Raw genomic sequence first — 12,359 nt, 5'->3', positions numbered from 1 at the left:
ATTGCTTACAATCGAACGAACATGAATGTACGGCTACGATGAGGCCAAATAAAGGTGCATAAACAATATGTGAACTCTTTGCATCTCTTTGTGATTAGCCATTTAACAAATTGATTTTACTGTAATGAGCGTTGTACACTAGCGAAAGTGTGTAGTCATGTTTGACTTTAGTATCGATGCCTTTTGTAATGAGCTTACTTTGAACCATGCATGAATAAACCTATAATTTGACTAATTTAGGGCCATATTTTAATAAAATTAGTGTCCTCAAATTCTTCTTCTGATCAAAAACTCTTAGGTTTCAGGTATTTGAAGTTTGAGTGGAGGCATGGACACTTAGGCGCAAAAAGGAACAAAAAAGCAGAAAAGAATGAATAAACTTAAGCCCGAGCATCGCCAAGCACACTTGGCAAATTGCCGAAGGGACGTACTTCGCCCTTTGTTCCAGTACGCGGAGCCTTAAGAAGATGATCAAATCGGCAGTAAAAAGGAGCAGTCGCTGCGTCGCCGAACAGTTCCACGAATCAGTACAATACTGCCCAATGGTCTAGGACGCAGAGATGTTTTAGGCAAGCACATAAGGCGATGAACCAGATGATGATCGGCGATTCCCACTAACTTCGTTGAACTGTCCGCCGCAGCACTAAATCCGAAAACTATAAATACTAGCCTCAGTTATTATTTTTAAGGGCCCGAACATTATTGTAATTTTTACTTTAGAATATCATATTTCTTGTATTTTCTCTCAAGTTTGCGGAGGGTTTTGGAAGACTTGAAGAAAGAAGGAGTTCATCTTCCCCAAGTTGGAAGTGGGTCTTCTCCATTCTTCTTCCTTTCCTTAAATCACGGTTTAATCTCTTATACCCATTTGATTTCATTATCATTTTAGGTGTAATTTATTATTTCTTGATGTATGGCTAAAAACCCCTATTTTTGGGGTGTGCCTTAGCAAATATGTGTTGATATTATTGCTGGGTCTTGCTTGCCGATAGGTTAGATATTCTTTAATGGTGATCTCACCTAGTGGTTGTGGTTTAATTTAATGGGTTTGTAGTTGCAAATACAAACCCACCCATGTGTTTTAAGCTTGCTCGAGAGAGGTGGTGAAATGAAGACCGCTAGACTAATGGCCTAAAGAGTGGGTTGTATGAGGTTCGGCCTGAGAGGGTGAGCCCTAGTCCCATATCCTAACAGTCAGCTCGAGAGAGTGAGTAGGGTAAGGCGTCGGCTGGCCTTCATGCGACAAATGGGTGTCCGCAAGGAACCCATTTGAAATGGGGAAAATTGCCCGAGAGGGAACTTATTTCCATCTAAAGCTTAGCCTAGTCACTATTGTCTTGCAAATTTCCTAACGAAAGCATGTACCCAACAATTTATATCAATATATATTGTGGTCACACCCTAATAACTTCCCCCCATACTTCAATTTTCTCTTTATTTTTGTTGTTTTTACTATACTTGTGACAAACCCCATTGATATTTGACACTTTGGTTTCACCCACTTGAATTTACTTTGTTTCTATTCGATAATTTCTCAAACTACAGCTAACTAGAACAAAATTCTTGCCTAACTACTATTTTCACTACCACTCCCTTGGGACACGACCCCAATAGTTGGTTGGGTTACTATATTATCGACGATCGTAGCCACTCGAACCGTAGGTTAGTGTCGTTGGTCATGATTAGCATCAAGGAGTTGCAAAATGTATTTGGTGTATTTGAAGTTATGTACGTTGCCGATGCTGAGCGAGTAAAACTAGTTGCATATCAACTGAAGAATGTTGGTAGGACCACATACGAGTTGGGCTTGTTTTGAGGATGCCTTCTTGGGGTGTTTCTTTCCCCGAGAACTGAAACATGCCAAGTAACGAGAGTTTCTCACCCTTAAGCAGGATTCACTTAGTGTTCATGAGCACATCTTGAAGTTCACCCAGCTTTCCCAATATTCTCCAGAGTTGGTTGCGGATTTGAGAATCAAGATAAGTCTTTATTTTGCTAGGTTGTCCTGTTTGTCAAACAAATAGGGCATGGCAAGCCATGCTAATTAGGGACATGGATATAGCAAGGATGATGGTCTATGTGCAACAGGTTGAGGAAGAGAAGCTGAGCAATAGAGAAGAGTTTAGAAACAAGAAATCGAAGACATGGAATGAGTCCGGGCAGCAGAGAAATAATGTGAATCGTTCGTCATTTCAACAAAAGTAAAAGGGACATGCTCCATCATCTACTAGTGTGCCTTCACCCAGAAACAAAGGTGAGTATAATGGTCAGAATTCACAAAACTTCAGAGCTAGAGCTGCACAGTCTCAGGATAGTGTGGCACAAGGAGGTAACTGGGCTCCTGCATGTGCTAAGTGTGGAGGACTCACCCAGATAAGTGTCGTGATGTCTCCACAGGTTGTTTCAAGTATGGACACGAGGGTCACTTGATAAAAGAGTGCCCTAACAACCACCAAGGTAATGGGAATCAGGGAAATAAGGCCCAATCTTCATTAGTTTCTCCACGAAACAGGGCTGCACCAAGAGGAGGTGCTTTCGGTACTGGCAGAGAGGGAAACCACCTTTATGTGATCACTAGTTGTCAAGAACAAGAGAATTCTCCAGATGTTGTCACTAGTATGATCAAAATATTTACTCTTGATATTTATGTTTTGCTAGACCCAGGAGAAAGTTTATCTTTTATGACTCCTTATGTTGCAAATAATTTTGATGTTCTCCCTGAGAAACTTTGTGAACCCTTTTGTGTTTCTACACCGGTTGGGGAGTCTATTCTAGCTGAGCGAGTATATCGTGATTGTATCATTTTCATCAATCAAATGAACACCATGGCTGATTTAGTTGAGTTAGACATGGTATATTTTGATGTCATTCTAGGTATGGACTGGCTTCATTCCTGTTATACCTCCATTGATTGTAGAACTCGAGTTGTTAGGTTCCAAATTCCTAATGAGCCAGTTATAGAGTGAAGTAGTAGCTCAACATTGCATAAGGGTCATTTTATTTTGTACCTAAAGGCGAGGAAGTTAGTTTCCAAGGGTTGTGTCTATCATTTGGTCCGAGTAAAGTATTCCAGTGTTGAGATACCTCCTATTGAGTCAGTTCCAATTGTGAGTGAGTTTCTACAAGTCTTTCCAAATGATCTACCTGGAGTCCCTCTTGAGAGAGAGATAGGGTTTGGTATAGATATTCCTCTTGATACTCATCCTATATCTATTCCGCAATACAGAATGGCACCAGCAAAGTTAAAGGAGTTGAAGGAGCCGTTGAAACATCTCCTTGATAAGGGCTTTATTCGACCAAGTGTCTCACCTTGGGCCGCTCCGGTCTTATTTGTGAGAAAGAAGGATCGTTCCCTTAGGATATGTATAGATTACTGCCAGTTGAACAAGGTTACCATCAAGAATAAGTATCCTTTTCCAAGAATTGATGATCATTTTGATCAGCTTCAGGGTGCTACCAGTTGAACAAGGCTACCATCAGTTGAGGGTAAGGGAATGTGATATTCTAAAGACAACATTCAGGACCTATTATGGTAATTATGAGGTTCTTGGTTATGTCCTTTGGTTTGACCAATGCACCTGCAACATTCATGGACCTTATGAATAGAGTATTCAAACCTTATTTAGATATGTTTGTTATCATATTCATTGATGACATACGAATATATTCGAGGAATGAAAAAGATCATGCTAGTCATCTCAGAATAGTTCTCCAAACTCTAAAGGATAAAGAGTTGTATGGAAGGTTCTCTAAGTGTAAATTTTGGCTTGAAGTTATGGTATTTTTGGGCCACATTGTGTCTGGAGAGGGAATTAAAGTTGATACTCTGAAAATAGAGGCAGTGTAGAATTGGCCTAGACCCACATCTCCAACTGACATTAGGAGTTTCTTGGGTTTGGCCAGCTATTATTAAAGGTTCCTAGAGGGGTTCTCGTGTATTCCATCCCCTTTGACAAAGTTAACTCAAAAAATAGTTAAATTTCAATAGTCTGAAGCTTGTGAGAAAAGCTTTCAGGAATTGAAAAGAGGTTTACTATTGCCCCAATATTGACCTTACCAGAAGGCACACAAGACTTTGTTGTTTATTGTGATGCGTCTACAGTTGGTTTGGGTTGTGTGTTGATGCAGAGTGGAAAGGTTATAGCTTATGCCTCTAGACAGTTAAAAGTTTATGAGAAGAATTACCCAACCCATGATCTAGAGTTGGCTGCTGTAGTATTTTCTTTGAAAATACTGCGCCATTATCTTTATGGTGTTCATGTGGATGTGTTCACCAATCACAAGAGTCTTCAGTATGTGTTTACTCAAAGAGAGCTTAATTTGAGACAAAGGAAGTGGTTAGAATTACTCAAGAATTATGACATGAGTATTATTTATCACACAGGTAAGGCTAATGTTGTTGTTGATGCCTTGTGCAGGTTTTCTATGGGTAGTACCACCCATCTTGAGGAAGATAAGAAAGAACTAGGAAAAGATGTGTACAAACTTGCACGATTGGGAGTTCGACTAATGGACTCCACAGAAGGTGGAGTCGTGGTGATGAATGGGGCTAAGTCATCTTTAGTGTCTGAAGTTAAAGAGAAGCAAGACCAAGATCCTAATTTGCTTGAATTGAAGGCAAATGTTCATAAGCAAAAAGTAGTGGTGTTTGAACAAGCGGGAGATAGTGTATTGAGGTATCAAGGTAGGTTGTCTGTACCAAGGGTGGATAAACTCCAAGAGAGAATAATGGAGGAAGCTCATAGCTCCAGATATTCTATTCATCCGGGTTCCACAAAGATTTATCGTTACTTGAGAGAGGTTTATTAGTGGAGTAGTATGAAGAAGGGCATTGCAAAATTTGTTGCTAAGTGTCCGAATTGCTAACATGTTAAAGTAGAGCATCAAAGGCCCGCTGGTATGGCTCAAAATATAGAATTCCAGAATGGAAGTGGGAGATGATCAATATGGGCTTCATCAAAGGTTTGCCAAGGTCTCGCAGGCAGCATGATTATATTTGGGTGATTGTTTATCGAATGACCAAATCATCCCACTTTTTGCTGGTAAAGACTACCCATACAACAGAGGATTATGCTAACTTGTATATTCAAGAGGAAGTTAGACTTCATGGGGGTGCCAATTTCAATTATTTCAGACAGAGGTACGCAATTTACTGTACAGTTCTGGAAATCTTTTTAGAAAGGCTTGGGTTCAAAGGTGAACTTAAGTATTGCTTTTCATCCTCAGACATATAGTCAAGAAGAGCACACTCTTCAGAATTAAGAAGATATGTTGGCGGGATGCATGATTGATTTCAAAGGGAATTGGGATGATCACCTACCTCTCATTAATTTCGTTTACAACAATAGTTACTACTCTAGCATCTAGATGGCTCCTTATGAAGCTCATGGGAGAAGATGTAGATCTCCAATTGAATGGCTTGAAGTTGGTGAAGCTGGATTGATAGGACCAGACTTAGTTCATCAAGCTATGGAGAAAGTGAAAGTCATCCAAGAGAGGTTGAAAACAACGCATAGTCATCAGAAATATGACACTGATGTTAGAAGAAGGGAATTAGAGTTTGAAGTAGATGATTGGGTATACTTGAAAGTTTCACCCATGAAGGGTATTTTAATGATTTGGTAAGAAGGGGAAGCTTAGTCACCGGTATATTGGCCCTTTCAAAATATCCAAAAGGGTTGGTAATGTAGCTTATGTGTTAGAGCTACCCCAAGAGTTTGCAGCGGTTCATCCGGTATTTCACGTCTCCATGTTGAAGAAGTGCATGGGAGATCCCTCACTTATCATACCTACTGAAGATATAGGTATTAAGGGCAACTTGTCTTATGAGGAGATCCCTGTCCAAATTCTAGACCGCCAAGTTGGCAAGTTGAGAACAAAGGAGGTAGCATCAGTCAAATTTTTGCGGAGAAATCAGTTTGTTGAGGAAGCCACTTGGGAAGCTGAAGAGGATATAAATAAGAGATATCCACATCTCTTTGAAACCGGAGAAATCCGAGACCAAGGTACTAATTCTCTCCTTAGTACTCTTTAATTTATAAGTTGGCATGTTGTATTTGCATTGCTTGTTGGGTGTTTGAGTTGAATGTTAGATGTTACACCCTTAGCCTATTCAGAGTAATCTCATTCGAGGACAATTGTTCCCAGGGGGGAGATATTGTAACATCTTGTTATTTGAAAGAACTAGAAACAACTAGAATTAGAAAGAGTCATTTTTGGAAAGAATGAAAATCTGGAAATTTGACAAAATTAAGTTAAATTTGAGCTTTGGGTCAACTTCAAATGACAATAACTCCTATCTCAGGATTAGTTAGGTGTTCTTCTGGATACCTTAGGAAATACCTTGGAATTATATTTCCAACGCCGCGAAGTTTTCTTAATTCCGAGTTCGTATGAGTGAGATATCCTCATTCGAAGTTGGGTTGTCTAGATAAGGAATGTCAAAACCGGATTTTGGAAGGGTTTTTTGGTCGTTTCCTTATCCAATTAATTAATTTCATTTTTAGTAAGTTATTTAGGGTCTAAACAGATTTATTTCAGTTAACACAATTAAGAAATAAGCTAGGGCTTTGAGAGAAGAGAAAAGAGAATACAACTTAAGGCATTCTTGGAGATTTCTTGCGGAATTGAAGTCGTTTCAACAAGGGTTTATCCCTAAAAAGGTATGTGAGAGTTTCATAGCATTGTGTTCATTCACCTACGTGCCAATCAGGTTTGTTTCAGGAAAATTTGTTTCTAGAAAGTTGAAACTATGGTGTTCTTGAAGTTTGCTTTAGTTCTTGAGATTTGATGGGATTGTGGAGTTCTTGATGGAATCGTGTCGATTTAAGAGTTATTTTGAATTAGATTCTTGTGTATATATACTGGGAAATTGAATCTAAATAGGGATCGAGAAAAAGAATCGAATTTAGGTGAATTAGGGTGAGAAAACGAAGAAGGAAAAAGTCGAGCAGGATTTGGCACACAAGTCCGCGTCGCGGACTAGCTCCCCCAGTGCACAAAAATCATCTCCGCGCCGCGAAGAGGACGTGAACTCCGTTGTTTCAAAATTTATTACATGATCAAATATTTAAATGCATCTCTGCATTGTGGACTTGCTTCGAGACAGTGATTTCTTGATCGTTTCTCATGTTTAACTATCTGAAAGCACTCCTAAACATCATGAGATCTTTCCTATCACAAATCACAATCCTTGAATTCATAAATTTAAATTCAAGGAAACTTAAGAGTCAAGTCTAGAGAGTTCTTAGAGTCATTTCAAAAGTCTTTCGCAAACATTTTAACTTTGTTTTAAGACTTGAATTTTGAGTTATGTAAGAATAACAAATGATGTTCATTTCTTCAAAAAGAGTATATGGGAACTAAGTATTCCGAAAGAGTAAATGTTTTCACATTTAAACAAGAGAGGAACCGATTTCCAAGAGAGCTTTTAAGCTATGTTTTGAGTAATTATCTCAACCAAAAGAAAGAGTTTTGTTTTAAAAAAACATATGTGCTAAGTATATTTTGGGAGTAGTATTGAGCACCGATATGGAAATGTGAGTTCATAATAACTCAAGTCTCCATAAACCATGTTGCTATCATGGATAGTAAAGGATCATACTTTTTAGATGATTCCTTAGATCTTTTAAGCATAGAATAGTAGATCCACTTAGTTAAGGCGTTCTATATGACGACAAAGTATAGGAAAGTTCTGGCAGCGTGGGTAAGACGTTGTATTACTACTTAGGCTCATAGTTGTGGTTGTCGGTTAGAGAAACTCCCACAATAATTATATTACTTTATTATATGAGTAAATTGAGTTGTTATTGCATTTCTTTAACAAACTGAATTGCTACCTACTGTTTTAAATGCTTTGTATAACTGCACTATTATTGTTGTTTACTTTGCATTTGAGTAAGTTATCCATGAATTGAGTAAAGCCAAAGTCAGTGTTTCTTTCAGATTCCTTTCAAGCTTATGTTATGTTGAGTATTCCTCTCACATATTCATACATTCCATGTATTGATGTCATTTGTCCTGCATCTTTTAATGATGCAGACACATTATGATAAGTGAAGGATCGCCCATGCATTTCTTAAACATGGAAATGTGAAATACCGGATGAAACGTTGCTAACTCTTGTGGTAGCTCAAACTCATAAGCTACCTTTCCAACCCTTTTTTATATCCGGTCAGGACTATTATACCGGGTTTAAAGTTTTCCCTTCTTACCAAATCTCATAACACCCTTCATGGGTGAAACATTCTAGTAAACCCAATCATCTACTTCAAACTCTAACTCCCTTCTCCTAACATTAGTGTAAGATTTCTGATAACTCAGCGCCGTTTTCAAGATCTCTTGAATGACTTTCATTTTCTCCATAGCTTGACGAACTAAGTTTGTTCCTATCAACCCTACTTCAATACTTCAAACCGTCCAATAGGATATCTTCATATTTTCCCATAAAGATCCTCATATGGAGCCATTATGATGCTAGCATGGTAACTATTGTTGTAAGTAAAATCAATGAGAGGTAGGTGATCATCCCAATTACCATTGAAATCAATCACACAATATACCTTGATACCTCAAAACACCATCTCCCCTTTGTTCAAAAGTCATACCTTTTTGCTTATGAACACTTGCCTTTAATTCAAGCAATAAAGGATATTGGTCTTGCTTCTCTTTTACTTCTGACACTAATGATGATTCAGCCCCATTCATCACCACTACTCCTCCTTTTCTGGAATCCATTAGTCGAACTCCTAGTCGTACAAGTCTATGCACCTCTTTTGCTAACTCTTTCTTATCTTTCTCAAAATGGGTGGTACTACCAATAGACAATCTGCTCAAGGCATCAACAACAACATTAGCCTTACCTGGGTGATGAAGAATACTCATGTCATAATCCTTGAGTAATTCTTACCACCTCCTTTGTTTGAGATTTAGCTTTATCTAACTGAACACATACTGAAGACTCTTATTAATGGTGAGCACATACACATGAACACCATAAAGATAATGACGCCATATTTTTAAAGAAAATACTATGGCAGCCAACTCTAGATCATGGGTTGGGTAATTCCTCTCATGAACTTTCAACTGTTTGGACGCAGAAGCTATAACTTTGCCATTCTGCATTACACACAACCCAAACCAACTCTGCACGCATCACAATATATGACAAAACCTTGAGTACCTTCTGGTAAGGTCAATAATGGGGCAGTAGTCAACCTCTTCTTCAATTCCTGAAAGCTTTTCTCACGAGCTTCATACCATTGAAATTTCACTATTTTTTTAGTTAACTTGGTCAAAGGGGATGAAATAGATGAGAACCCCTCTACAAACCTTCTATAATAGCCAGCCAAACCCAAGAAACTCCTAATATCAGTTGGAGATGTGGCTAGGCCAATTCTCCACTTCTTTAATTTTCTGAGTATCAACTTTAATTCCCTCTCCAGACACAATGTGGCCTAAGAATGCCACAGACTCAAGCCAAAACTCACACTTAGAGAACTTGGCATACACATCTCTATCCTTTAGAGTCTGGAGAACTATTCTGAGATGATTCTGAGATGATTAGCATGATCTTCTTCATTTCTCGAATAGATTAGTATGTAATCAATGAAGATGATAACAAACATGTCTAAATAAGGTTTGAATACTCTATTCATAAGGTCCATGAATGGTACAGGCGCATTGGTAAAACCAAAAGACATAACTAGGAACTCATAATGACCATAACGGGTCCTGAATGCTGTCTTTGGAATGTCACATTCCCTTACTTTCAACTTATGGTAGCCTGATCTGAGATCTATCTTAGAGAAACAATTAGCACCCTAAAGTTGATTGAAAAAACCATCAATTCTCGGAAGAGGATACTAATTCTTGATGGTAACCTTGTTCAACTCGTGGTAATATATACACATCCTAAGGGAACCATCTTTATTTCTCACAAATAAGACCAGAGTTCCCCAAGGTGAGACACTTGGTCGAATGAAACCTTTATCTATGAGATCTTTCAACTACTCTTTCAACTCTTTTAACTCTACTGGAGCCATTCCATATGGAAGAATAGATATAGGACGAGTATTTGGAAGAATGTCTATACTGAACTCTATTTCTCTCTCTCAGGAGGGACTCCGGGAAGATCATCTGGAAAGACTTCTGGAAACTATTTTACTACTAAAACTGACTGAATAGGAGGTATCTCAACACTAGAGTCATTAACGCGGACTAAGTGATAGACACACCCCTTGGAAACTAACTTTCTAACCTTAAGGTACGAATTAAAACGACCCTTAGGCACTGGTAAACTGCTTTTCTACTCTAAGACTAGCTCATTTGGAAATTGAAACTTGATAACTCGAGTTCTACAATCAACTGAGGCATGAAGCCAGTCCATACCAAGAATAACATCAAAATCTACCATGTCTAACTCAACTAAATCAGACATGGTGCTCTTGTGATTGACAAAAATGTGACAATCACGATAGACTCTCTCTGCTAGAATAGACTCATCAAAAGGTATAGAAACACTGAAGGGCTCACTAAGTTACTCAGGAAGAACATTAAAATTCATCGCAACATATGGAGTTACAAAGGATAAACTCGCTCCTGGATCTAGAAAAGCATAACCATTAAAGTTAAAGAGTTGGATCATACCAGTGACAACATCTGGCGAGTCCTCTTGCTCTTGGCGACTAGTGATAACCTACATACGGTTTCCTCATCTGCCTACCCCTGAAGTAGCTCCTCTAGATTCAACCTTGTCTGGTGGAGCAACTAATGAAGATTGGGCTCTTTTGCATTGATTCCTATTACCTTGGCGGATCTTAGGCACTCTTTCATGAAGTGACTCTCTTGTCCACACTTCAAACAACCCGTGGAGCCATCATGACACTTACCTGGATGGGTTCTACCACACTTAACAAATGCAGGAGCCTAGTTACCTCTTTGTGACACACTGCCCTAAGATTAGCCCTGAAGTGCTGTGAAATTTGACTATTGTACTCACATTCACTCCTTCGTGCAGGTGCACTAACAGATAATGGAGCAGGTCCCTTCTGCTTATGTTGGAAAGAAGACTGGTTTGCCTTACTCTTTTGCTGCTCGAATTCATTCCCTGATGTCTTAACTCTCTTATTCTTAAACTCTTCCCTATGCCTTAGTTTGTCCTCCTTAACTTGTTACACATGGATCATCATCCTTGATATGCCCATCTCACCTATTATCATGGCTGCCTTACTTTCCTTATTTGACAGACAAGGCAACCCAACAAAGAATAAACTCATCCTGCTCCTCATGTCGACAACCATCTCTTTGCTTATCTTAGTTCACGGGGGAAAGAAGTGCCCCATGGAAGCACTCTCAAAAATAGTCCAACTCACAATCGGTTACACGCAAGCACGAGTTAGAAAGAAACTATATAGAGATGAACTCGACCACTTCACACCGATAACTAGGACTCTACACACATGGCTTCATAGACTCCTTAGGACTCTTGAACTTTGAGCTCTAACACCAAGTTTGTAATGCCCCAAGCCTACACCATGGGCGGCACTGGCACTCGAGAACCATTGTTGGCCCCAAGTGAACCTTTGGCCTGGCTTACTTACTCAGCGGAAGACTCTAAGCATTATTACAATGATCAAATGCACGTCTACTCAATATTTTAATAAAATAACTTAGAACGTTTAAAGGTCAAACATTCAACTTGGCCAAAGAGGCAACTCAAGTCTTAAAATATGAAATAATAATGCAAAGACAACTGACTATTAACTGTCTATGAAGCCTCTAAAACAAAGAAGGATGTCGGGATAGGACCCCCGATCATCCTAATAACTAAAAGCTAAACAATTATGAAAAATACCCTCCGGAAAGAAAGGAGGATCACCAACTGACTCTGAGTGCTCAACCTGATCAACGAGGTGCTAGATGTAATCCTGGTTACCTGCGTCTACATCATAAGACAATGCAGGCCAACTGGCATCAGTACATTGAATGTACCCGTATGCGAGTTGGAATGCTAAACATAACATTGGCTTGAAAAAAATCTAAAAGGAACAATTACCTTGGCTTTACTCAACTCATGAACAACTTAACTCAATATAAAACAATAAAACACATGCAATATATAGAAAACTTTTAAAATAGTAGAAAGCAACTCAGTTCGTTAAATAAATGCAATAACAAACTCAATTTTACTTATGAATAAAGTAATATAGTTTCTGTGGGAATTTCTCTAACCGACAACCACCACTATGAGCCTAAGTGGTGATTCTTGTCCACGCTGCCATAACTGTCCTATACTTTGTCGTCATATAGAATGTCTTAACTAAGTGGATCTACTAGTCTATGCTAAAAAGCACTTAAGG

The sequence above is a fragment of the Solanum stenotomum genome, chromosome 3 (genome assembly GCF_019186545.1).
Source record: "Solanum stenotomum isolate F172 chromosome 3, ASM1918654v1, whole genome shotgun sequence".
Taxonomy (NCBI): Eukaryota; Viridiplantae; Streptophyta; class Magnoliopsida; order Solanales; family Solanaceae; genus Solanum; species Solanum stenotomum.
Note: the sequence above shows the minus strand (reverse complement) of the source record.